Source organism: Lissotriton helveticus, chromosome 1_1 (genome assembly GCF_964261635.1).
Source record: "Lissotriton helveticus chromosome 1_1, aLisHel1.1, whole genome shotgun sequence".
Classification (NCBI taxonomy): Eukaryota; Metazoa; Chordata; class Amphibia; order Caudata; family Salamandridae; genus Lissotriton; species Lissotriton helveticus.
This window is the reverse complement of record NC_136057.1, coordinates 984,587,310-984,614,361: the sequence shown is the minus strand read 5'-3', so window position 1 is coordinate 984,614,361 and position 27,052 is coordinate 984,587,310.

Here is a 27,052-nt window from a genome sequence, read left to right as displayed (position 1 = left end):
CATTCTATTTCATGCAGGGGTATCATCCGAGAGCTATACCCATTTTATTAGAAGATTCCCTGTTGCCTACAGTAACAGATAGACTAACGAGATTAGGTGACATACAAGACAAGGCCAGGAAACATTTAATAAAGTACAAAGAAAGCATGAAAAGACAGGCAGACAAACACAGATCTGAGACCCCCAGGTATAAAATCGGTGACCAAGTATGGCTCTCCACAAAGAACCTAAATATAGAGGGATCCCGAAAGCTGCAACCACATTTCATTGGACCCTTTAGTATAACTGCCATAGTAAACCCGGTCACAGTAAAATTGGACTTACCAAAAGAATACCCAGTACATGCTACATTCCATGTGTCCTTGCTTAAGCCGTACAACCCAAATACCCGACCGAACCACCAACTCCACCCATACCAATTAAGGGAAATCTAGAATGAGAAGTGAAAAGCATAAAAGACGCAAAAAGAATTCATGGACGTCTTTTTATTTAGTAGAATGGAAAGGATATGACGAAACTGAAAATTCATGGGAACCAGCGTCCTATGTACATGCCCCAAGCTTGATTAGACAATTTTATCTAAAAAATCCAGGGAAACCCCGTCCAGTAGGAGGGCCTTTGAGGGGGCGACTGTTCGGGTTTGTGCACAGCAAAGAGCATGTCCCCTCTCATTGCACTAGTGGTCTCTGTAATAGCTCTCTTTAAACATACTGTGCATTGGTCTCTGTAATAGATCTCTTTAAACATACTATTGAAAGCATTTCTTGTTATCTCAGCCCCTCCCTAAGACTTCTGTGTATGTTGCTCAATGTATTCACAAGTTTGGACATTGCTGTCTTGTTTGCACATTGGACCTTGCTTTTACCAAGGCTTATTTAGAGCACTCCTCCCTAGGCCATGTGTTACTTCAACTCATTAGCATAATAACTGAAGATCTGCACACCTGCTTGTGAGAACCACACCCAGTTCTTCGAACCACACCCAGCTCTTCGAACCACACCCAGCCCTGTCTATAAAAGGCAGCCCCTGAGCCTCACCCAGTGCTTGTGCTCACCTACCTCCCACTTACCTGAGAACAGATCCTTCGGCGCTGGCACTCCTGCTCTCTCCAGACCTTCATTGGCTTCAACGGGCGCGGCTGCTGGCTCTTCCTTCTTCCGGTTTCTGGCTCCTTCTTGCCTCAGCCCCTCTTCTGTCCACTGGAATCGACCTGGAAAAGAGAAAGAGGACAAGGTTAGACTGATCAGTATCCCTTTTCAGCAACAAGTAAGTGCAAAACTTTTCATTACCTGAAAGAACTTTGTCGGCGATTTCTGGATTCATGTAAAGACAATTTGGAACAAGATATCTCCCACGAACTTTGTGGTTCAAACCCTTTGTTACAAGAATACTTTGTGGAACTTTGTGAAATAAGCATTGTTTTACATAGAACTTTTTAAGAATCGAACAGAGGAAACCATTGACAGCAAGGCAAACAGTAAATCAAGGACTTGCACAAATTACCTGCTGTATTTTGATGTAAAAGTACAGTATTTGTTTTATAAAAAGTCTGGAAATGTGTGAAAAGTGAGTTTGCTATTAAGAATTTAGGCTTTAGTTATATTAAGGTGAATGTTAGATGTTGGTAATTCTGATAATGATATTCGTTTGATTTTACAGAAGTTTTACAGTAATAGAAAGCACATCCCAGAACAGTAACACATTCCAAACCTGGAAGCTAAAGACCAGGATCCAAGAGGTACTTTTAGAAGAGAATTTCTAAATAGATTAGGGGTTAGTCAGGAACACATTTAGGGATAGGTTGCACTTATCTGTTCTTTGTTTATGTTTCATTAGGCATCAGTTTCTACAGAAGTCAGAGAGGGCCGCAGATTTTAGCAGCACTTCTACAGTGGAAACGCAAGAACGGTGTTGTCTCTCTTTTTTTATTTTATCCACTTCCCCCTTCCCTTGAGCTTCTGGTTCTTAGTGCACTGTTTAAAACTAGTGTGCTGGAACAAGCAGTTTCAGGGTGGGGTCGGACTGTCTTCAACCTCCATCAGAACTGAACAGAAACTCAGGTGAGCTGGGCTTTGACAATGGGGCTGTTCCACAGTACGAAGTAATCATGTGCAGTCTCAAAATTAGTCCTAGCACCTCTTGAGGACCCGACCAAACATAGGTTTTGACATTCCACCAGAAATAGCAATTTGGGATTATTGATGTGAGGTAGGAGGTCAGGCTCCAGATGATGACATAGATCCAGGATTGTTTGACTCTTGAAACGGAACTTGTGAATGATATGTCGCTCTTCCATGGTATATAGATCTGGAAATGGGCTGTTCACTGGATGATGGCGTCTCCTCCCTCTCCCAGGGTATCTATGTGAGGAGTAACACAAAAATGTATTTTGGTCCCAGTGAGCAGAGTAACATGTGTAAAGAGTAAGGAAAAAGTCATGTATCTGAACATCAATACTTCATGAAGTAGTACACATTTTACATTATCATTGACAAATCTTGAACATCCACCTGTAATCCCCAAGGTGGCCTTCACAGGTCTGTGCACATCATCAATTTAGAGGATTAGAATTTAAATTGCCACTAGAGTGATTGTAGCATAACATGTATTACAGCCAACTGTGGTGTACAGTGAGCCGCGCACATGTTGCCAATGTACAGTTTTCCCAACAAATAACACACATGTGATAGATTATGGGGCACTGGACTTTGTGGATAGAAGGCAACCATTGAAATGTGTGATTAGGGTGATTTCTACTTGTGTTACAAGCATATCTATATGCAGGACTCAAGTTCACAGTAGATCAATGAGTTCTCAAATCACATCATGATATATGTACATTGTTATGTGTAGGCTTCACACCCTGAGCCATAGCTGCATACTGTTAGAAGAATTTCAGAATGATGTTAGCCAAGTGTACCGACCCACTGGTCACTCAGCCCACATCAGACTTTGAACAACAGATGTCTGGAAGGTAGCTATACCTTACAGACCCCTTCAAAGTGCCAAAAACATATTTTCACATATGGAATGGCCAGAAGTTTAAATTTTCAGTATTGAATTGGTGGAAATGGGAGGTTTATGTGGGATAAGTAGCCTCAGATTGCAGAGTGAAAATTGTGACATTGATGTGAGGGCAGTCTGGGCCATGGTTCAGCCTGGGCAGGGGTTACTGTGGCAGGAGAACTGATGCACAGAGTAATGTCACTGTAGACCTCCGGATCCATGGCATGGGTGTTCCCAGAAAGAGTTATTTGTTGCACTGGTAGCCCTGATAGCTATTATATGGATAATATGAATGATAGTGACCGACGTGACCCCCTGACCTGATAATTATTTCCATTGTCTCACAGTGTCAATGTGTGTTTGTCACCAATGACTGACCCCTTATTCACACAGGGCTGTTAACACTTTTCTAATAGTGTTGCTTATACTGTACAGGCCTATTGCACATCTGAGGCATGAACAGTGTAGATAGTGGGTTACTTTTGAAGAGATTTAGAAATGTGAATAATCTGCTTGGCTACAATGTTCCCTATGACACAACACATATAATGGTATGTTAATTGTAATCCCTGTAACAGTGCCTCATATGGCAAGAGGGGTGCCCTGTGATGGCTGTACAAACAACACAAATGTATGCTGGCTTACTAGGATACTCAAATAAGTAGTCCACATGTCTACACAGCTCCAGAGAGGTAGCACTCAGTGTCACACACACCAGCCCTTCCCTGAGGACCTTAGTCTTCGGATGTTGTGCATACTATGGTACTTGCCTCTTTGGATCATATGCATCAATGCAATGGGCCTGGCAGGAAAGGTGCCTGGAGAGTCATGCACGAGTAGTTTACCCTTCAGAAGGTCAAAATGGGGTGTTGTGTATCATGCTAACTCACATCACATTCTATGTAGGATGGGCCTGGCCTACATAATGTTAGTGGGCTGGCTAATTCAGGATAGGCAATGACCAGGGTTGAGGTTAGTCATCAGATGACCACAAAAGTGTGTATCCATGCTTTAGTTGTGCTTAGCATGAGATATGGACACATGTAATATATTGACTCTTGATGAAGGCTTGTGCTAGATGTCAACGTAATGTGTATCAACCATACAGTAATCTTCAAACTTCCAGTTACAATCTATTTCTACATCTATTACATCTATACGAATGTATGACGGTACAACACATAAGTTTACAACGCATGCCTTTACAATGCAGTTTTTGCATCGCAACATCCATTACAACACATACATTTACATCGCATGCCATTACAACAAATATTTTAAAACTACATTTAAGACGCATTTCATTACATTGCATTAAACTTTTACAACGCATACCATTACATTGCATTTAAGGTAAGTGTTGGATAGTGTAGCGGTAAAAATTACTATTCTAACTCCAGGGGGTGCAACAGTAGGGTAAGTGTAAGATAGTGATGGGGTAAAAATTACTATTATAACTCCAGGGGGTTCAACAGTAGGGTAAGTGTTTGATAGTGTAGGGGTTCTATGCGTTGTAATGGTATGCTTTGTAATGACATGCGATGTAATGCCTGCATTGTAGTAACATGCGTTGTAGTGTCATGCATTGTAAAGGATGTTGCGATGTAATAACTGCATTGTAAATGTAGTGCGATGTGATGACTGCGTTGGAAAGGTTGTTTCCCCATCTCTACAGGTCAACGGCCATGAAAAGAGGACCATTTGAAGAGCCATCACCCAGAAGATGGGGACTCATGGTGTCTACAACCGATGTAGTGCCCGCTGCAAGAAGAAGTGGGAGGACCTCAGGTGCTGGACCTTGAAGATTTTGGAGGTCCAGCAGGGGAAATCCTCTCGAGGTGAAAGGGGCGTGCGCCTGACCTTGACCCCCCTGATAGGCCACATACTGGCGGTGGCCTCCCCGGACCTTGATGGGCCATTGAGCGTCCAACAGCAGTGACAAGGAGGTGAGTCCTGGCCACAGTCATAAATGTCATATTGCCAATTTTGAGTGTTACAGACAGGCATTTCACCAACCATGTTGTTGAAGGCCCATACGTCAAATACAAGATGAGTTATTGTTTGTGTAAGTGTGGTAGTAGGTGAGTGCTGCTGCACAGTGCCTATTGTATTCCTGGCCTGAAAGACAGCAGAGTCCTATCCACATACAATTCTCTCCTATTGAGCAGACACCTTGCGGAATGAAGTGAGTAATCATCTCATGTTCTCAGTAAATCTGGGTGACAATTGTACCACACAGGCAACTGGTCTTGCTTGTGTGACGAGCGATGTACCCTCACTAGTCTCTCTCATGTGATGGTGGCCTCACTATATGTGACATGATATAGAGTTCACAGTACATACAGTGACTGTATAACAGTTCACATTGGTAAGTACTGGCCATACAGTGAAATGAGTGTAAACATCACTTGTGCAGTCAGCATTAGGGCCTACGTGTTATTTGGTGCATTTGGCAGTTGATGTTTCATCTGAAATAGTGTTTCAATACACTAATTTGCTGAATGGTGACATGCAGGAAGGAGTGTGATGTAGAACCGTGGGGACCCCAGGTGAGTGTCTACTCTGATCCTTGCAAGGCAATCTGAGTATGCAATACCAAAGAGTGGTGTGATGTGCCTGCCCATTGGGACTCTACGGATTCCACATCTTCATGTTATAGATGTTCAGGACACCCAAACCCTTCCAAGGTGCATGAGCTTGTGGATATACAATCTAGGACTAGCGTCATCACCTGTACAAGGCAGGATTGGGCATGTTCATATGGCTATATGGAGTGCTGAGCTGTGCAAATTCAGATTATCTATTTCCCAAAAGTTTGGACCTCAATTTTTCCAGGGGTTTTAATTTGTTGAATGTGGTACATACCTAAGCTACATGTGTCCAGCTTTCTTTTGACTTTTCAGGTAGTGGAGACATGATTTTGTTTGGAGAGCAAAGTGTCATCAGTGTGCAATGAGGATTTGAATGTGACATGATGTCTGCCACAACAGTAATTTATGCTACATTGATGTTCAACTTGATCTTCATGGCATGATGATGTGTTCTGAGTAAAAGTTAGATTTATTTTATTTTGGGCGCTGTGTGACCATTGTAAATCACACACTTGGAGGCCTTCTATTTGGTTACATCTCTTTACATGGGTATACAAGTGCTAACGTATGCAAGGTGATCAACTATCCTAGTAGGGACATAAGGAAGGAGTGTAAAGAATTCCATCAATGCATTTGAACCTGTCTGGAGTTATGACATAATTGGACCCAGCTGTTTGCGGTTAATGTAGCATTCAGGCATATGCTCATGCTACATTTGAAGCCTATGGAGTGAACCATGAAGGTGGTGTTATATGTGGACTTCTTCAATGTTTTCTATGATTTTGTGACACAGCTGGTCACAGTGGTTCTGAACGTGAGGTGTCAGACACAGAGAGACCCAGTGACCGGGAAAATGTGGGAGTTCCCCGGAAGATATCATCCAAAGCTCATCATCATCTGAGTCAACCTCCAGTGGATACTCCCGAGTGGTGGTGGATGCAGTTGGAATAGTTCCTCCTTCAACCTTGTCTGCCACCCCCAGTTCAATCACCACCCTCCCTGTTGTCCCCCCACTAGTTGGCCATTCTCGCTCCTGTAAGAAGGGAGCAGTCTCCTTCGCTCCAGGCACCTCAGCCCCTGCCCCTGTTAGCCCCATTGCCCTGAGTGAGGAGGTAAGTGATGTCCTAAGGAGCATCTCTGTGGGTCAGACTGCAGTCCTGAATGCCATCTAGGAGCAAGGCAACATGCTGACTCAGGTGATTGCCTACCTGGAAGGCATTCACATTGCCATGTCTGCCCTACAGAGATATTTTTATGATCTGGCCTCCACCTTCACAGGAGCCCTCCACCTATCCCAACCTTCCACCCTACCACCTTCCCCATCCATATTCCCTCTTCGCATTGCTATCCCAAGCCCACGCACACCTAAGCATGCACACAGTACATCAGACACAAGCACCCAACATAAATGCAAGACTTAAACAAAACTCAAACATACGTGCACATAGCAGGTACTCACCTTCCTAAACACCCCCACCACCCGCAACATACCACCCGATACTACAGCAACACATACAGACCCCTCCACAGACACAACCATATCTACAGATACCACACCAACACACACTGACCCCTCCACAGACACAACCACACCGCAGACATCATAACAACACACACTGATCCCTCTACAGAAATAATGGGAGTTCTTCACCCCCACCTGGATACTGCTACTTTCTGTACTGTTAATGTGATTGTTATTAGTGATTATTACTGTAGGCCTTGCCTGTTTCTCTTACCCATATCATTTGTAAATCGCTCTGATACCCTCTTTGGTCGTGCTCACGCTTTATAAAACTTTAAATAATGACATAAATAAACCATACCTGAAGACATCACAGCAACACACACTGACCCCTCCATAGACACATTCATACTGCAGACATCACAGCAACACACACTGACCCCTCCACAGACACAACTATGCCGGCACACATCACAGCAACAACCACAGACCTCTCCACAATACCCAGCACATCCACATCCCTCCCTCCCAAAAAATGCAAAAGCTCATAGTCTCCCACACAATAGACACCAACAAAACATACAGTGCAGACAGCAGACCTAGCTTCCATTCCACTTCCTCTTACTCCCAATCTAAACTCCATACCGAACACCGTACATGTTTTCCCTGTGAATCTTGTTTCCCCTTGCCCGTACCCCTCTGCAACCTGCCCCCTCCCAAAGTCCCAAAAATCCCTCCCACACCCAAACCCATCCCTTCCACTTCCCACTCAATCCCTGAAAAACAGCCTCCCCACCCCCTGAACCCAGGTCAAAAAAGAAAAAAAACTCCTAAAGCTAAACCCACCCCAAAACCCTCAAGCCCACGAAGCCCCCTCCAAAGGACACACCCAACCCTTCCTAAACCTCTGCCCCCCTTCCCAAGTGCCATATTGGAGGTCCCTGCTAAGCCCCATGGATGCCCCTTTGAGAGGAGGTTCCCTGGCAGTGTCAGTAAGGGCACGTTTGGTGTCGCAGACTTGTGCTGGCTGTGGAATAAATAACAGAATGGACTGGCCATTAGCCTTTGTTTTTCATTCATGGAATAAAACTTTTCCTAGTTTTGGAGACATTGGTCCTACCATTACATTTCTAGCTATTTAATGTTATTGTACAGTTAGTGATGTGTGAGTGCAGAAGGCCTATGGGAGGCACAATGAGGAGAAATATCTTTATTAAGCCTCGTTTTTTCTTTTTTCTGTGTGTTTCATTCTGCAGCACACATAGAAAGAGGAACAAGCTTCTTGTGATTGTTTTTGTGCAGGAAGGTTTCTCTTCCTGCACAAAAATAGTCATCCATGCAAAGCAGGCACATATGCACCATGTTGCAAGGGTGCCTGCGTTGGCGCACGACAGCCCATTGCGCGCCGGCACAATGGGAAATGACAGGAATCCGCCATATCTAATACTGTGGAATATTCCGTGTTGGTCCACGGGCTTCAATATCTGTCGTCGTTTCAACCCTCATGACGCCTGATTCATGGGTCACAGCGGGTCTTCATCAGGACTGGGGGGATTGTGGTTGGGCAGGACTGATGTCGCCTCTGGGGTGCCTGTGTGTGATATGTGGCACGGTCCCAGACTTCACCGGTTCAAATGGCCGTGTACTCTTGTTCCGGTGGGCATCCCAGATAGTGGTTCAATAGTGCAGACTTTATCTTGCGTGTGTCTTCTTATGTGATGCACCTGCTTGGAGTGGCGATGCAGTGTTCCGTTTCCTTCTCGCTCACAGCGCCATCAATCCGTCATTCAGTTCTCGCGTTGTAGAGCCAGACTGACTGGCTCTACATCACATAAGAAGACACACGCAAAATAAAGTCTGCACTATTGAACCACGATCTGGGATGCCCACCGGAACAAGAGTGCCATTTGAACCGGTAAAGGGTGGGACCGTGCCACATATCACACACAGGCACCCCAGAGGCGACATCAGTCCTGCCCAACCACAATCCCCCGAGTCCTGATGAAGACCCGCTGTGACCCACGAATCAGGCGTCATTAGGGTCAAAACGTCGACAGATATAGAAGCCCGTGGACCAACACGGAATATTCCACAGTAATTGCCAACAGTAGTGGCGCATAGGAATATTTCCAATTGAATACTGCTTTGGCCAACCTTTTAAATCCCAATTGTTCTTTCACTTGTATATAACTCACTGTTTATATTTTTCACTGCACGCTGAATCACTGCACTAGTATATCACTATCACTTTGTTCTGATGCGCCGTTTTGTAGAATTCATAAAAGTATATATTGCATGTAGGGTTACTATGAATGACATTGAATTCATAAAATAATCTTTCATACCCTATTGGATGTTTTGGATTTGCATTTTTTATGTTTAAGTTTGTTAATTGTAAATAATTTGAAAATGTTTTTGTAAAAAACTGATGAAATAATATATGAAAATTGGAAGAAATCCTTTGCCCTACAGAACCATTATTTATATTGTGTATGATGCCCAGGTTCTGAGGGAGGCTGGGTTACCCCATAGTAACTTACTTCTTTTGCCATAGGACAGCACAGCAGGAAGGCCTACGGCAAAACCTCTAAATTCAGCCCAGAGTTTGTCAGACTTGTTCAAAATGTACTGTGCCCCAATGCCCCAGCCTTTCAGGGTTTCCCCTGAGAGAGAAATAGCTATCCTGTAGAGTGTTTCCATTGCACCCTAAGAATGGTCCTCACACTGATTCTATGTAATCTTATTGACTGACATTGCATTTTCATGCGGGTGATGTGTAAGAGTCCAACACAGAGTTGTATCAGAGAAGGTGTGTTTGACTTTACTGACACATCTATACACATTTTTTTCATCAAAACAGGACATGGGATGTGTGCAATGTGTGTGTTTCAATTTCACTATAGCATCTTAGTTAGAGTGACAAGGCCTCATGGTAGTTATATCCACTTTAATCTCACTTTAGCAATACTTGGCAAATGGAAACCTGCATGACAAGTGAAGCTCAAGAGTAACATGGCAGACAAGTGAGAAGACGCAAAAGGAGTCTAGCATCTTGGTTAGAGTTGGAGTGACAAGTCCTCATGGTAGACATAGTCAGTTCAATCTCACTTTAGCATAACGTGAGTAATAGTAGCCTGCATGACTAATGAAAATCAATAGTAATATGAAAGACAAGTGACAAAGGGCAAAAGATGCATGACAGGCATTCATTTGTGTGATATTGTTAAGGAGGTGCTGTTGTGGAACACAAAATAATGCACACATCACTGTCACTGTATATAATTTGCATACACATGTCCATTTGTGTACAGTGTGCCTTTTCAGTACTAATGCTTTGGCCAAGGAGGGCATCCTACAGATGTATGTATGATGATTGTTATGAAACAATCCCAGACAGGGTCCTTGTATATGTGCAAATGGCTTAGGTACTGCAACTCCCTTGTCTGTTCCATGGCAGAGGAGTCTATGCCAACAGGTAGTTGTATGACTTACGGCCGATTTTTTCCACGACTGAGTGGATTTTGAATATGGTCGAGCAGTGGCTGGAGGTGTCTGATGGGATCCATGACAGTAGAAGATTAGTAGAGTTGAGTTTTTGCCTTATGTCCCTCCCTTTCCACCATCTCAGATGTTGTGGTTGGACCCCCTCGGTCACACTGGCTGTAAAGCAACTCGTAATTGGGCGGACGTTTTCACTGGCAGTCCGAGCCTCCCAAAGCCTCATAGGCCTGTTACGCAGCCGCCGTGGTCAGAGTTGGCTGGCGTTAGCAGCGATTTGGCATCGATCTTTGCATAGATATGTGCCCACCTCGTAATATGGAGGTCGGACACCCACCACCACTATGGCGGTCCACGGACAGCCAAACCTGTAATAAGGCCCAAAGTGTGATAACGTCAGTAATCCGCAGATAGATTTCTGCACGTCAAGTCTACTGATATTTAGCAGGTGAAAAAGCCTTGTAAATACGAGGATAAGTGCTTTTTGGTGGCTAAAGCACCAACATCTGTATGCTTTGCATTATTTTTAAAACAAAACTTGTAATAAATGATAATTGTCGCCCCAGATAGTTTCCGAATCTCAATCCGGATTTTTTGGGTGCATCAAATAATGCATCATCTCCGGAGCACTCTAATTAAGGCCTAAATATCACTATAAACCGAACAGGATGACAAACAAATCTCAAAAACGGTTAGATCTCTGAATGTACATCATTTCCTACAATGTCTCGTTGCACTTGCGGACTTTTTGCTGAGATAGCATTCTTTAACCCATTTGCATGCGGTGCTTATCTGTTTGGAATTGATGCTGTTTTAGGGTCTACTTTATTTGCAAATCAGCTCATAAATGTGCAGCTGGTGTGCGGCTGACTCGTCTCTGAGTATTGCTTCTCTCCCACAGACCAGTGTTCTGTAAACTGTGGCATTAGATTTTCCTCGTGATGAGTTTTTCAAAGTTTTAAGTAATCAGAAAGGAAAATAGATCTGTACGACTATACTCAACACAATGCTGCTTCATCACATTTTTTAGCAGGGTTATTGTCAGGTACAGATTAACACAGAGTAAAAGGGCTTTGCACAATTAGGGGCACGACCCTGGCTCATGAATTTTTATGAGACAGGTTTTATCAACTGCATAGTGCGTTATTGATCACAGCAAAAGAACCGACGGAGACCCTCTTTTGCTGTTGAAATGCTGCAATGCCATGTGCATAATATATTTTAATGGGTGGGGCATTGAGGGGTGAGCAGAGCAGACTAGTCCTTGAGGATCGCTGCTTGCTGCACAGAAGTCAGCAGGCACTGCAAGGCAAGCACTGGGAAAGTCAAAAGGTCTCACCTTTCAGTAGCATTACCCAGCCTATTGGCTTTGCCAACTTTGTTTTTGTGAATGCTGTTCCGAAATTGCAAAAAGAAATAAAAATGCTTGTTTGGCCATGCATAACAGCAAAGCCCATTTTTTTAAAGTTTGCTGAAGAATAATGTTAATTGCACGCGCTTCAAGTAGGACATTTAAAAAAATGGGTGAAAGTGCATAACAGATAAAGGAGCAGACCAAAAGAAAATTGCAGCTGCCGGGCCCTGAAAAAAATGGTCCAGCAAACTGCACATGCATGGCAAGTGTGCCTCAGAGGAAATGAAAATTGCCAGTTGGGTATGTGGAGTCAAAGCATAACTTCAGCCAGTGCAAGGTCTGAGAAGAAAGTCTAGGCCTGTAGGAAGCCGGCTTTTTATACGATACGGCAAAATGAGGTCTATCGTGCAAAGAGTCCAAGTATTAACTTACGAGTGGACAGCGGCTTTCTCTAGCAATTCCAAGGTGCTCTTCTAGTGGGTGGTGTGGTCGAGCAGCCTTAGGCTTATCAGAGAGGAGTGCTAGACATCTACACATACACACAATAGTCAATATATGATGCACTCCATTTTATAAAAAAGGAGAGCCACACAAATTTATAAAAATAACACCTATCTTTATATATGTTTAGGCACCAGAAACAATGCAATCCGGTAAGTAAATTTTGAAGGATAAATACTTTTACGTTTAAACAATTGACACTGCATTGTTTCAGAAGCTGCAATGTTATCCTATGGAAGGAAAAACAGGTACGCCATTCAGGTACAGTACAGCGACTTATGAGCCCAACCTCTGGGACTTAAGGTGAGTATGGGGCAAGGTCGAAGGCAGCACCAGCCGGTCACCTCTAGCGGCATTATGGCAGCCAGCTGCAGTGATGCGAAACAGCATTGGGTACTCACTGTTACTCAATGGGGATCGGTTTGTGGGAAAAGAGGCTGCAGGTTTGGTCTGGGAGGCCGGTCGGGCTGAACTAACCAGCGGGCTTGAGCCTTGCAATGCTAGGGGATGTGGAGACACAGGTGGTCCTCTTCTCCTCATGCTGCGGCGGCCGGGTGCACAGGGTCTTTGAGGAGTCAGGTTTCTTCATCCGGAAGCACTCACAGTAGAGGAAGTCTGCAAACAGAAGCTGCAGGTGGCTTCAGAGAGTTCAAGAGGGGTGTAACCAAAATGTACTCTGTCTCTTAAGGGTGTGGGGACCGCGCTCGCTGACAGCATTAACCCACTTCGACTTGGGCTCGGTGCAGTGGTGCCTGAGGGGGTTGGGTTTTTGTGGGTCTAAAGTCCTCACAGTTCTTCTTGGAGTGCCTGAAGAATGCAAGAGAGCAGCTCCACTACTCCACAAGAGTCCTTGAGTCTTTATTGAGGGTAGGCTGTCCTCCTAGGCTTTTGAGGCATGACAGCTTCCAGGACGAGTCGACTTTGGTGTAATTTGACTGGGAGAAGCAGACAGGCTGGAGCAAAGTCAGTTGCTCTTCTTCATTTTGTGCTTTCGCTGCTCTTCTGTGTCCTTCTACTTTGTAGGTCATCAGGGTCTGATTTCCTGGTGCCAGGGCTCTTCTTAATATTGAATTTAGGGGGGCTAGGGGAGTGTAGGATAGTAGTCAATGGGCTACTTACCTCTGGGGTCACTATGCCCCAATAGGACCACTTCCTAGGGGAACTGTCCCAGAGATCCTAAGTTTGTCATCACCAAGATGGCCAACTCTGAAAAGTCGTATCCACTTAAGATAGCCCACCTTAAGGATAGTACTAGCCTGAGGGAGGACCTGCCTATCGTGACTTGCTAATTTCCCCCCATGTCTAGGTCTCAAAGTGCTATGGACAAATGAGGTTGGTGTCCTCTCCTGTGAGAGAAGCCAGCTTTACATTCAAAGGCAGTGGGCTCCTTGAAGCTCCCCTGCCTTGGACTCCATAGGTCATACTGTGGCAACGGCGTAAAACAAACTCTGCCCGAGCAGGCTTAGTTAATGGCCCCCTGAGAGCATATGCCCTCGCCCCATGGGGGTCAGAAACTCATTTCTGGTAGCAGGCTGGCAGAAACCAGTCAGTCAGCACACCAGTAGCTGGTAGGTGTTCAGGGGGCACCTCTAAGATGCCTTCTATCTGCATGTATTAAAACATCCAACACTGGCATCAGTGGGTATTTATTAATATGAGATGTTTGATACCAAACATTCCTATTTTCAGTTAAGCCATCATGTAGCTGGGGAACTCGTTTTCATCAATGTCCAGTACATACTTTAAAATGGCTTCCCTGTTCACTTGCACTGATAGTAATGAAACTGACCAGCACAGGGACGTATCTGCTCAAACAGTTATGCCCTCACATGTAGTATAGTGCACCCTGCCTTAGGGCTGTGCGACCTGCTTTAGGGGTGACTTACCTATATGCATACAGTGTCTGCCCGCATAGCACACAAACTGCGTGCCATGTCGTGTTTTCACTTTAGTCCACACCCAGATCAATCAATCAATCAGGGTGTTTTAAACCGCACTACTCACCTCTGAGGATCTCAAGGCGCCGGGGGGGGGGGTGTGGGAGGGTTAGCAGGGCCGTTCAGTCAAAGAGCCAGGTCTTGAGGGCTTTCCTGAAGGTGTTCAGGGAGGGGGTACGTCTGATGTTGATTGGGACCTTGTTCCAGGTCTTGGCCCTGATGCAGGAGAAGGCTCTTCCCCCTGTTCTGGCCATGCGGAAACATGGGATTTTGGCATGGGTGAGGATGGTAGAACGGAGGTTTCTTTTGGGTACGTGGAAAGCGATTCTCTGTTTGAGGAAATGGGGTTCTGTGTTGTGGAGGCATTTGTAGGTGTGGGGAAGTATCTTGAAAGTGACTCTCTTCTCGATGGGGAGCCAGTGGAGATTCCGTAGGTGTTGGCTGATGTGTTTGTGTCGGTGGATGCCAAGGATGAGTCTGGCTGCAGTGTTCTGTATCGTCTGGAGCTTAAAGAGTAGAGACTTGTTGATGCCGGTGTAGAGGGCGTTTCCGTAGTCCAATCTGCTGGTTATGAGTGCGTGGGTGACACTCTTACTTGACTCAGGGCATCCATTTGAAGATCTGTCGGAGGATGCGACAGTGTTTAAGCAGCTGGATGCGATGGCGTTGGCCTGCTTGTTCATGGAGAGGGAGGAGTCAAGTATGATGCTGCAGTTTCTAGCATGGTCCATGGGGGTCAGAGGGTTGCCGAGTACAGGGGGCCGCCAGGTGTTGTTCCATGCTGACGGGGTGGTTCCTAGTACAAGGACTTCTGTCTTCTCTGAGTTGAGCTTAAGGCACCTGATGCTCATCCAGGATGTGACGTCCTGCATTCCTTTCTGGAAGTTGAGTCTGGAGTTGATGGGGTGCTTGGTGAGGGAGAGGATGAGTTGGGTGTTGTCGCCGTAGGATAATATGCTCATGCCGTGCTGCCTTATGATGGCGGCGAAGGGGGCCATGTAGATTTTGAAGGGGGTTGGGCTGATTGATGATCCCTGGGGTGCTCTGCAGTTGATTTCTGTGGGTTTTGAGAGGGAGGGTAGCAGTCTGATTCTTTGTCTTCTGCCAATGAGGAATGAGCAGATCCAGTTGAGGGTGGTCCCTTGTATGCTGGTGTTGTGTAGTCTGGCGGTGGGTGTGCGGTGGGAGACGTGTCGAATGCAGCTTACAGGTCGAGTAGTATCAGGGCAGCGGTGTGGTTTTGGTCGTGGAGGGTGCAGATGTCGTCTGTGGTGGTGAGTAGGGCAGTCTCGGTACTGTGGTTGCTGTGGAATCCGGTTTGGGAGGGGTCCAGGATGGAGTTGGCTTCTATGAAGTTTGTTAGCTGTGCGTTGACGGTCTTATCAGCGACTTTTGCCATGAAGGGGAGGAGAGAGATGGGCCGGTAGTTCTTGAGGTCTGTGGGATCTCCTGAGGGATTCTTAAGCAGGGTTCTGACTTCTGTGCAATTCCAGTCGTCCTGAAGGTAGCGTTGATGGTGTGTCGTAATTCTGGTGCGATGGCTGTGGTGGCTCTGTGGTAGATATACGGTGGGCAGGGTCCGAGAGAGCCCCAAGTGGATGCTTTTCATGGTAGGGGCGGTCTCTTCGGTAAGGGTGGGCGGAATTTGCTTAGTCACGTTACGCAAAGTTCAGCAAAATGGTAATAAATATCCATGAGCTTTGCAGAATTCCACGAGCATGCGGAATTGCTTGTTCCACCGGTTCGTGATGCGTTTTTCCAGTTCGGGGATGCTGTTTGCATGCTCAGGGGGAAATATCTTGCAAACTTACCCATCCGGTCGCCAATTGGTGTGGCCATCTTGTTTCACTTGTCCCGCCCGCTCACAGTGAGTGTTTTCTGTTCGCCAACGCGGATGTCCAGTGCACACTCTCGCAGCACACATGAACGGATAGGAAAACTCGTCGGCAAATGCAAGGATCCCGGGAAGTCGCTACAGTGTGCACGAACACCCATTTTGAAAGCGAGAACAAGGAAAAAATTCTGCTACGCCGTAGATCGTGGAATTTTTGGCAATGTGCGTTCTCCGCTAGATGCGGAATTACCAAAATTCAGCATATTCCATGAGCGGAACGGAATTTACCGCCCAGGGTTACTCTTCGGTTGTGACCGGTGTCCAGGAGGTGATAATGGGCTGGCTGGTGTTGCTGAATGGCGTGGTGGTTGCGGAGTCAGGTGTTTGGTCATTGAAATTGTCATAGAGATTCGTGATTTTCATGTGGAATTATGTTCCGAGCTTGTCGCAGAGGTCCTGGGAGGGGGTGATGTCTGTGGTTTTGCTGGCGGGTCTGGTGAATTCCTGGATGACGCTGAAGAGATTCTTGGAGATACTGGTTTTGGCGAGGATTTTGTTGTGGATGAAGGTTGTTTTGGTGGTTCTGATGTGTTGGTGGTATTCCGTCATGGGGTTTTTGTAGATGGTGTGGTTTTCTCGCATCTTTTTGTTTCACCAGTTCTTCTCGAGGCGTCTGCAGGTGCTTCTGGCTTCCTGGAGCTCGGCGGTGAACCAGGTGGCATATCTGTGCTGCTGTCTATTGGAGTTTTGTAGAGGGGCAAACTTGTCTGTGCAGCTGGAGATCCAAGTGTGAAGTCCCCTGGCTGCGACGTTGGAGTCAGTTGTGGCAGTGGGGGTGTCGCTGTTGAGAGTGGAGTTGAGTTGCTCCTCAATGACTCTGTACCAGTTTATTCACGGTGGGTGCGAAGCAGGTCTGCGCGGCTTGGGTTTGTTGATGAAGAAGTGTACGCAGTGGTGTTCAGTTCATGGGGGTTGTGTGGTGTGGTTGAAGTGGGTTCTGTTTCCCCCTGTGAAGATTGGGTCAACGGTGTGTCCTGGCTTGTGGGTGGGCGTGGTGATGAGTTGTTTAAGTACGATGTTTGTGAGGTTGTCAAGGAGGAGGGTGGAGTTGTCGTCGCTGGGGTTGTCGAGGTGGAAGTTCATGTCTCCGATGAGTGTGTAGTCCATGGAGGCGATGGCATGGAGTGTATTGTATTGTATTTATTGCTTATTAAGCGCAACTGCCACCCCCAAGGGTATCCTGGCGCTGAGACCGAAACGTACATCTATCAAAACAGCTACATTACTCTGGGAAACAGGTAGGTTTTAAGGCTCTTTTTAAAAGTGAGCAGATCAGGACAGCTCCTTAATGCCAGGGGGAGAGTGTTCCACAGCGTGGCAGCCGCAAAACTGAAAGCGCGACCACCCATTCTCGTTCTATTAATTTTAGGAACTTTTACCAAGAACGCCGAAGATGATCTTAGAGGTCTGGCTGCCTGATACCAGAGGAAGAGAGTCTGAAGAGGTATTGGTCCCAGTCCATGCAGGGCCCTAAAGACAAGGCAGAGAGCCTTAAACGCAATTCTCTGCTGGACTGGAAGCCAGTGTAGATCGGCCAAAGCTGCCGATGAAGAGGCGGACCGAGGTCGAGACAAGGCCAATTTGGCGGCCATATTCTGTATCCTTTGGAGCTTTAGGATCAGAATCTTCGGAGCACCCAAAAGTAGTGCGTTACAGTAGTCAATCCTACTGAGGATGGAACTACGCACTACCTCAGCTCTGGATCCCCGTGGAAGAAGTGGCAGGATTTTCCGTAGAACACGGAGCAGACCCATGCATGTTGCTGCCGTTTTGTTTACGGAGGCATCAAGCTGCAAATTGGGTTCAAATAGAACTCCCAGATTGCGAGCTGACTCTGCCGCCTCCACCGATCCCGGGATGGACACTGGCCAGAAATCTGCCGGTAGTGTACGGGGAGTTCGGTCCAAGGAGCAGTGGAGTACCTCCGTTTTTGATCCGTTGAATTGCAACGCATTGGCTCGCAGCCATGCTGCTGTGGCTGCCATACAACGGTGAAAGACATCCCTTGAAATAGCCTCTGAACCCTCAAATGAAAAAATCAACTGAGTGTCATCGGCATAGTTGACAGCAGATATGCCGAATGACTTTATCAGTGCTATCAAGGGACGGAGATATATATTAAATAGGATCGGGCTAATTGCCGATCCTTGAGGGACTCCCTGTTTCACCCGCCTAGTGGCTGATCGAAAAGGTGGTAATGCCACGGCTTGTTGTCGGTTGTCCAAGTAGGACGTGAGCCAGTCTAGGGCCAGGCCGCACACTCCCGCACTCCGAAGACGGCCAAGTAGAACTTCATGGTCCACCGTGTCGAACGCGGCCGACATGTCAAGTAGCACCAAGAATGCAGACTTGCCCTTGTCGACTCGCGTTCGCAGATCGTCCAACACGGTGACCAAGGCCGTTTCGGTGCCGTGCGCTGGCCTAAAGCCATATTGTACAGCATCCAGACACAGATTTGTTTCTAGGAAGTTGGATAAGGCTCTTGTGACCCATCTTTCAAGGACTTTAATCGCAAATGGTAATAGCGAGATTGGCCTATAATTGGCCGCACAAAGAGGGTCCAGAGAAGCCTTTTTCAACAGAGGTGTTACAATGGCCAACTTCCAGCTGTCTGGAACTGACGCTGTGGTCAACGATTGACAGCAGATGGAATGCAGCGGAGGGAAAAGCTCATCTTGAAAGGCCTTCCAGATCTTGTGAGGCATGGGGTCCAGCGGTGATCCTGACGATACACTGCTTGCCAGGATAACAAATTCCTCTAACGAGGGGACGGGGAAGCTGGACAACTGAGGCATACCTTCCTTGTTAGGTACCCAATTGGAATCCATGTTGTCAGACGGTTCCAAAGGAGAGACTGCGGTTGTTACAGATTGATCGCAATTTTTCAGTCCAGTCAGGATAGTCCTGATTTTCTCCTCAAATGCAAGGGCCAGCGAGTCGCACAGTGCCTGTGAGGCCGGAATAGTGGACGCCATGCAAGGCTGGTCAGACAAAGTCTTGACCAGTCTAAACAGGGTCTGAGATTTGTTAGAGGCCTTCGCCAGAGTGTCTTCCAAAAACTTGGCTTTTGCGGCTCTTAACTGGACCTTGTATTCGTGCAAGGCTGCTTTATAAGCTGCCTTATCCTGCTCCCTATATCCTCTCCTCCAAGTGCGCTCCGCCTGTTTACAGCGGAGTTTGGAGTGCCCTAATTCTTCGCTGAACCAGGCGTTAAGGCCCCTGGGCCTGTCTCTTACCTTGCGTAAGGGGGCCAGGTCATCAAGAGATGATACAATATGCTGGCAAAGAGAGGCATAGCTCTTATCCACATTCTCCTCCATCTGAAAGGTTCCCGGTAGGAGTGTGGGTCGAATCGGTTCCCTAAGGAGACGACTCCATTGCCGATTCAGCTTCCTGCTGGTCGATTTATTGGGTCTCCATGGGCCAGGTATAAGGAGGGACAGGACAATCATAGAATGATCGGTCCAACCCTGGGCCTCGACCTTATCTACCACAACCAGGTTCTTATCTGCAAATACCAAGTCTAGTATATGTCCCCTATCATGGGTGGGTGCCTGAACCAGTTGAGCAAGTTGGATATTGCTACATGCTTGACACAGTTCTCGGAAGGCCAAATCATGGGGGCCAGAAGGCCAGAGGTTGAAATCACCCAGTACTAGAAAATTGGTATGCGAGTTCGAGAGGTCGTAAATCAGATCAATCAGAGATTGAAGGGCTGTCGTAGGCAAAGAGGGCGGTCGGTAGCATAAAAGACCTGCTACTAAGGTACCTCCTTGAGCCACGATGGAAAAGCCCATTAGCTCAAACCCTGCTACCTTCGTAGTCACCAATTCGGTCAAGGATATAGAGTCTCTGAAGATGTAACCTACCCCACCACCCCTGCCCGAGATACGGGGGGTGTGTCTTATCAGATAGCCTGGCGGGCACGCCCAACCTAATTCCATGTCACAGTCCTTCGTGGCCCACGTTTCAGTCACGAATAGTATATCTAGCTGTGACGATTCAATTAATAAGGCGGTCTCAGCGTAGTGCTTTATCAAAGAGCGAGCATTCAGCAAGCCGCAGGACAATGTCTTATGCGGGGTGAGGATGGGCTCGGGCTCTAAGTTCTCAGTGGAAGCAGGGCAGGGGTATGCAGGGGCAGGCGCGCCAGAGGCGCCCGGGACGCGAACGGGCGCAAACGGGCTTACCTCTGGCGCACCTCCGGCGCATCTACGGCGCCTCCGCTGCACGCATCCGCTGCGCGTCTGCTTACACATCCTAGTTATAGTATTACGCCGAGCGGGCTTCCGGCTGCTCGAGCCTCTAACCCAACCAATATGGCGCCTGAGAATGTCTCAGAGCGTCACTACCTATCCAAGATGGCGGACGAATCACCAGGACCAGGGACCCCTAACTCAGTCTCGCAAACGCGGCTTGTGGGGCACAATTTAGATGCAGGTAAGCCTATCTAATCCCCAGGTGACAGCAGTAGCAGCGCTTAGATTTAAACAGCGGCGGAATACAGCTGCGCAATTACAATGACGCAAATTTAAAAGTAACGAACAGTGCAGGTTTTAAAAACAAGAATCCGAAGTAATGCGCGTGATGTCAGGAAAGGTCTGAAAGACGAGAGCTAGGAGCAGCTTTTATAAGCTCTCCAAATGCGGGCTTCCGGCTGCTCGAGCCTCTAACCCAACCAATATGGCGCCTGAGAATGTCTCAGAGCGTCACTACCTATCCAAGATGGCGGACGAATCACCAGGACCAGGGACCCCTAACTCAGTCTCGCAAACGCGGCTTGTGGGGCACAATTTAGATGCAGGTAAGCCTATCTAATCCCCAGGTGACAGCAGTAGCAGCGCTTAGATTTAAACAGCGGCGGAATACAGCTGCGTAATTACAATGACGCAAATTTAGTGTGATGAGGTCAGTGATAAAGGAGGTAAAGAGGGCATGGGGCGGGGGTCTGACGTTGACGGTGCCACTGATTGTGTAGTTGGGACTGGTCTGGACCTGGAAGTGCAGGTGTTCTGCAGTGGAGAAGGCATCGCTCGAGGTGGAGAGGCAGAGGGAGGACGATTGTGAGTCCTGCTGCCGGGTTGTTGGGGCGGTCCTCCATCTGGATCTTGTATCCATCCAGGATGGTGATAGCGATGTCGGGGGCGGAGGCGGCGTTGGTCAAGGTTTCTGTAAAGAATGTGAGATGGTGTCAAGGAGGTTCCAGATCTCAATGGCTTGTCCATGCAGGGAGTGCACTTTGAGGAGGATGCACTTCAGAGCTTCGGTGGTGTTGGCGTTCAACGTGGGGGCTGTGGTGGTGGCCATGGTGGTGGGGAGGGTGGTGAAGGTTCGGTGGCAGTGGCAGCAGGAGAATTGGCCACAAGTAGTTTTCAGAGTTTACTGCTGGCAGTTGTTTTTTTCTGGGGTTCAGGGCGAGGAGGGTGGCTGAGTAGTAGCGGTGGATGGTAGGAGATCCAGGGGTTCTGGCTGCTGTCGGGTCCCGGACGGGCATAGACGGGCTTGCCTTTGCGCCAGCAGCCGCCACTAATTAGGGGAGGGCTGTGCAGATGGGAAGCGGGAGCGGGAACTGGCATGGGGGCAGTAGGGGCAACAGCGGTGGGGAGGAAGCGGGCAAGGATCACAGTAACTGGAGGTGGGTTCGGAGCAACATGCTAAACAAGGGTACAGTAATGGGCACAATCACAGCAAGCAGAGATACAGAGGCACAATAAACTGGGACAAGGCATAAGGAGAAAGGGTACAGCTGGGCACGAGCATGGAGCATTTTACTAACAAGGGCACAATCACGGGTACCGTCACTGCGAATCATAAAGCAAGGCACAAAAAACAAGGCACAAAACTGGCACAAGGCAGAAGCTGAGAAGGAGAATGGGCACAATACCGGGCCAGGGGCAGCATCGAACACCTCCTCCTGGAAGTCCTGGAAGTCAGCTGTGGCTGTACAGACTGTGGAGCTGCTGGGGAGAGAGCAGATCTCAGACTGGACCAGCAGTTTTTGCACAACCTTATTGGGGGGTCACTTAGGGTGGCACAATTTGTACTGCAGCCCTTGGGGACCCTCTTTAATAACTCAAGTCTTAATTACCAGTGGTGCCATCCACTAGGGACTTACAGAGGGTGTTAAAAGTATTGCCCATTGGGGTACAATTGCAAAGTTTTAAGAAAGAGTTCTAACACTGGGGACCTTGTTAGCAGAAACCCAGTGCACGTCCAGTCAAAATCATATCGAATACCAGGCAAAATGAAGTGGGTGACCATATCAAAAAGGACACTTTCCTAAATAACCCTCTCCCAAATGAAAGAGAATGAGATTAACATTTCCCAAAAAAGTCTTCATCTTCTCAGTTTAAAAACCTGGAAAGGCCATTTGCACTGGCATTGTCAGTCCAAGGGCTGTGAGTCACTTTAAAGTCCATACCCTGTAGGGAAATGGACCACCTCAACAGTTTGGGATTTTCACCTTTCACTTGCATCAGCCATATCAGAGGCCTGAGGTCACTTTGAACAAGGAAGTGAAAGCCAAAGAAGTATGGCCTTAGCTTCTTCAGGGACAAAAACCACAGAAAATGCTTCCCTCTCAACGTTGCACTCTGGGGATTAACAGGTTGGTTATGCTATCATCATTGGTTCAGGATAGGACCGTTCTTATTCCATGCTCAGAGGCATCTTTCTGTACTATATTGAGTGGATCTTGAGCATTCCGGTAGGGACGCTCAACATCCTGTGATTCTGGGCAAATCACCTAATCTTCCCTTGCTTAACAAAAAAATGTACGTGTCCATCTGTTATGCAACTGGTGCTCATGTAAAGTGCTCTGATACCTCCTGGTCTAGTTTCTGCTAGATAAAAAAAACATTTTTAACTGTTTTGTATAATCTGGAGCTTTCAGAATGGGCACTGAGCACATTGCTGCCTTCAGAGTATCAAAAGCCTTTTGACAGCTTACAGTCCAGCTAAGTTTCTTTGGTATCTTCTAAGAGATCAGTTCTGTGAGGGGGGGCAATGGACTCATATCCCTTCACAAACCTCCTGTTGTACCCAGTCGAGCCAAGGAATGCCGTGACTTGAGTCTGGGTGGTTGGAGTTACCCAGTACCCAATTGTTTGGATCTTGGTTGTAAGGGTTGAATTTAGCCTCATCCAACAGCGTGGCCTAAGTGTACAGCAGAGCTTGCCCTATCTGGCACTTGTTTGACTTGATAGTGAGGCATGCCCTCTGCAGAGCCTCAAGGACCTTTCCAAGGTGGATCAGGTAATCCTGACAAGTGGAGCTAAAGACAGCAATATTGTCTAGATATTCTGCATTAAAGGATACAAGCCCAGCAAGGACCTTGTTCACCAACCTTTGGAATGTGGCAGGGGCATTCTTAAGTCTAAAAGACACAACAGTGAACTGATAATGCCCATATGGGGTTGAGAAAGCAGATTTCTCTTTTGCTCCTGGGCTCAGACCAATCTGCCAGTACCCTGATGTCAAATCAAAGGCACTGAGAAACTTGACTGCCCCTAACCTGTCAATCAATTCAGCAGGCGAAGAAATGTGGTGTGCATCTGTCTTGGTTATTGCATTGAGGGCCCATAGTTCATACAAAACCTCAGCTCTGTTTTACGACCCTCAGTATGGGGTTTGGAGATTAGGACAACTGGGCTGGGCCAGGGGCTCTAAGAGGGTTGAATGACTCCCAATTCCAGCATCTTGCTTACTTCAGCTTTGATGCTCTCTTTGACATGATCAGATTGCCTGTAGATTTTATTTTTGATAGGTAGGCTGACCCCAGTGTCCACATCATGTGTACATCAGTTGGTATGACCAGCTCAGAATTCTGCCCCAGGACTTGCCTAAAGTCAGTTTGTGGTTGGACAGTGAAGGTGTCTGACAAGACAACTCCCTCAACAGACCCATATTTAGGATTGTGAGAGAGGATGCCAGGGAGAGGTTCACTCTTTTCTTCCTGATTCTCATCAGTGACCATTAGCATGGCCACATCAGCACTGTCATGAGAGGGTTTAAGGCGGTTCACATGGATGACCCTTTTGGGGATTCCTTAAGATGCCAAGATCGACAAGATAGGTGCCCTCCCCTTTTCTTTCTAGAATAGGGTAGGGCCACCTCCATTTGTCCTGGGGGGCCCTAGGATCCACAGGCTCCAAAACCCACACCTCCTGCCCTGGTTGGAACTCCACCAGTGCAGCCTTTTAGTCATACTAGAGCTTCTGGAGCTCTCGGCTGGCCTCAAGGTTTTTATTGCTTTTTCCATATACTCCACCATCCTCGAACATAGGCCAAGCATATATAAGCAATCGCAATGGAGCGCACACCGCTAGCCCCTCCTCCGGATCGCCCCTCGGGAATCTGGTACATGGAGTTCTTGAGTGGTTCACCCCAGTGGGTGCAAGTAAGTACTTGTAGAACTGATGATCTCTAAACCCGATACATGTCCCGGGTTTTTGGATATCGCCCGAGACATGGCTCGGGTTTCGGGATAACTTCCCTCATCAGTAGAGAAAATAGTTAGGGGTGGACGAGAAGGCCGCCAAACAACCGTCAAAGGCCTCGATGCCCGAACCGGCACGCAGGTGCATCGTCCAGGAGCCTGTCGGCTCAAAGCTCAAGGGTGCCAATTTGTATAAGCAATCGCAATGGAGCACACACCGCTAGCCCCTCCTCCAGATCGCCCCTCGGGAATCTGGTACATGGAGTTCTTGAGTGGTTCACCCCAGTGGGTGCAAGTAAGTACTTGTAGAACTGATGATCTCTAGACCCGATACATGTCCCGGGTTTTTGGATATCGCCCGAGACATGGCTCGGGTTTCGAGATAACTTCCCTCATCAGTAGAGAAAATAGTTAGGGGTGGAAGAAAAGGCCGCCAAAATACCGTCAAAGGCCGACGACGCACCTGCGTGCCGGTTCAGACATCGAGGCCTTTGACGGTTGCTTGGCGGCCTTCTCTTCCACCCCTAACTATTTTCTCTACTGATGAGGGAAGTTATCCCGAAACCCGAGCCATGTCTCGGGCGATATCCAAAAACCCGGGACATGTATCGGGTCTAGAGATCATCAGTTCAACAAGTACCTACTTGCACCCACTGGGGTGAACCACTCAAGAACTCCATGTACCAGAGTCCCTAGGGGCGATCCGGAGGAGGGGCTAGCGGTGTGCGGTCCATTGCGATTATGTCTACAAATTGGCTCCCTTGAGCTTTGAGCCGACGGGCTCCTGGACGACGCACCTGCGTGCCGGTTCGGGCATCGAGGCCTTTGACTGTTGCTTGGCGGCCTTCTCTTCCACCCCTAACTATTTTCTCTACTGATGAGGGAAGTTATTCCAAAAAACGAGCCATGTCTCGGGCGAAATCCAAAAACCCGGGACATGTATCGGGTCTAGAGATCATCAGTTCTACAAGTACTTACTTGCACCCACTGGGGTGAACCACTCAAGAACTCCATGTACCAGATTCCCGAGGGGCGATCCGGAGGAGGGGCTAGCGGTGTGTGCTCCATTGCGATTGCTTATACAAATTGGCACCCTTGAGCTTTCACCCTGCATTGCAGTGTGCTTGGGTTTTCATACACACCCATTCAGGTATACTCAGCATAGCTGCATGGGGCTTTTTTTAAACCTCAGCCCATGCTGAGCACTTAAGACCATTTCCTAGCAAACAAGCTACAGGAATTGCAGAGGATGCAACCACATTCTTTGGCCAGTAGCCCCTCCCCATTCTAAGAACAACATTGCCATGGAATGGTCCTTAGTCTGGATGGCAGCATTGATGGTGGTGCATGTCTCACCAGTTAGGTATTGTCCTTGGGATAGCTGTTTTTTAGTCATAATTGTGACACTTGCACCTGCATGCCTCAGTGCTTTAACTCAGATTCCTTTTATATGAGGCTGTTGTCTGTATTTTTTCATGTTAATGGATGAGACGGCCAGCGCAGCTGCATCCGCCTCACCCCCAGAGACTAAAGTTGCTTTGGTGAGCGCTCTGACATGGTCAGGGCTCATCTGTGATCCCATCTGCATCTACTGCAGGTGCAGTAGGAGGACTCTTTCTGTCGGGACAGCTAAGGTCTTTAGTGTGGTGCCCCTTGGCCATGCAAATAAAGCACAAAGCCTTATTGGTATCCCAGTTCTTACCCTGGTACCTACCCCTAGACTGTGTATTGGCCCAGGGCCCACCCTCCTGAACAGGGTTTTGGGGTCCTTGAGAAATCTCTTGATTTCTGTTTTTTGACTGGTCACCATCTATCTCTTGTGGGGGCTTAGTGACCCCTTTCTTTTGATAACCCCCACCATGAAGTGTCTTGGTTGTCTTGACCCAGAGGTCTACCTTCTTCCTCAATTCCTGAGGGTAAGGTGGACCTAACTCTACCAGGTACTGATGTTATTTCTTAGGAACAAAATTACTTAACAGATGCTCTTTCACCATAAAATTATAAAGTTTGTCATAATCTTGAACATTGTTGTCTACAAAACCTACCCATGTCTGACCCTGAGATTTTCAAGTCTCCCGGAACCCGATTCTGTATTCTTCAGTGGTGAGTCCAAAGCCCTCAATCAGGGTATCCTTCATGAGGTCATAAGACTCAGCTTCTGCCTCATTCAGTGTCAGGAGCCTATCTCTACACTTTCTTGAGAACAGCTCCCAGAGAAGAGAGCCCCAATACTTTCAGCCTACTTGTCTCATTTTACAAATCCTCCCAAGGCTGTAAACCATGTGATTATATCATCGCCCTCTATGTTTTTCGGGACAATCTCTTTGGAGATATTAGGGTCAAAAGCTTCTTCTTTATAGCTATTATAGTCT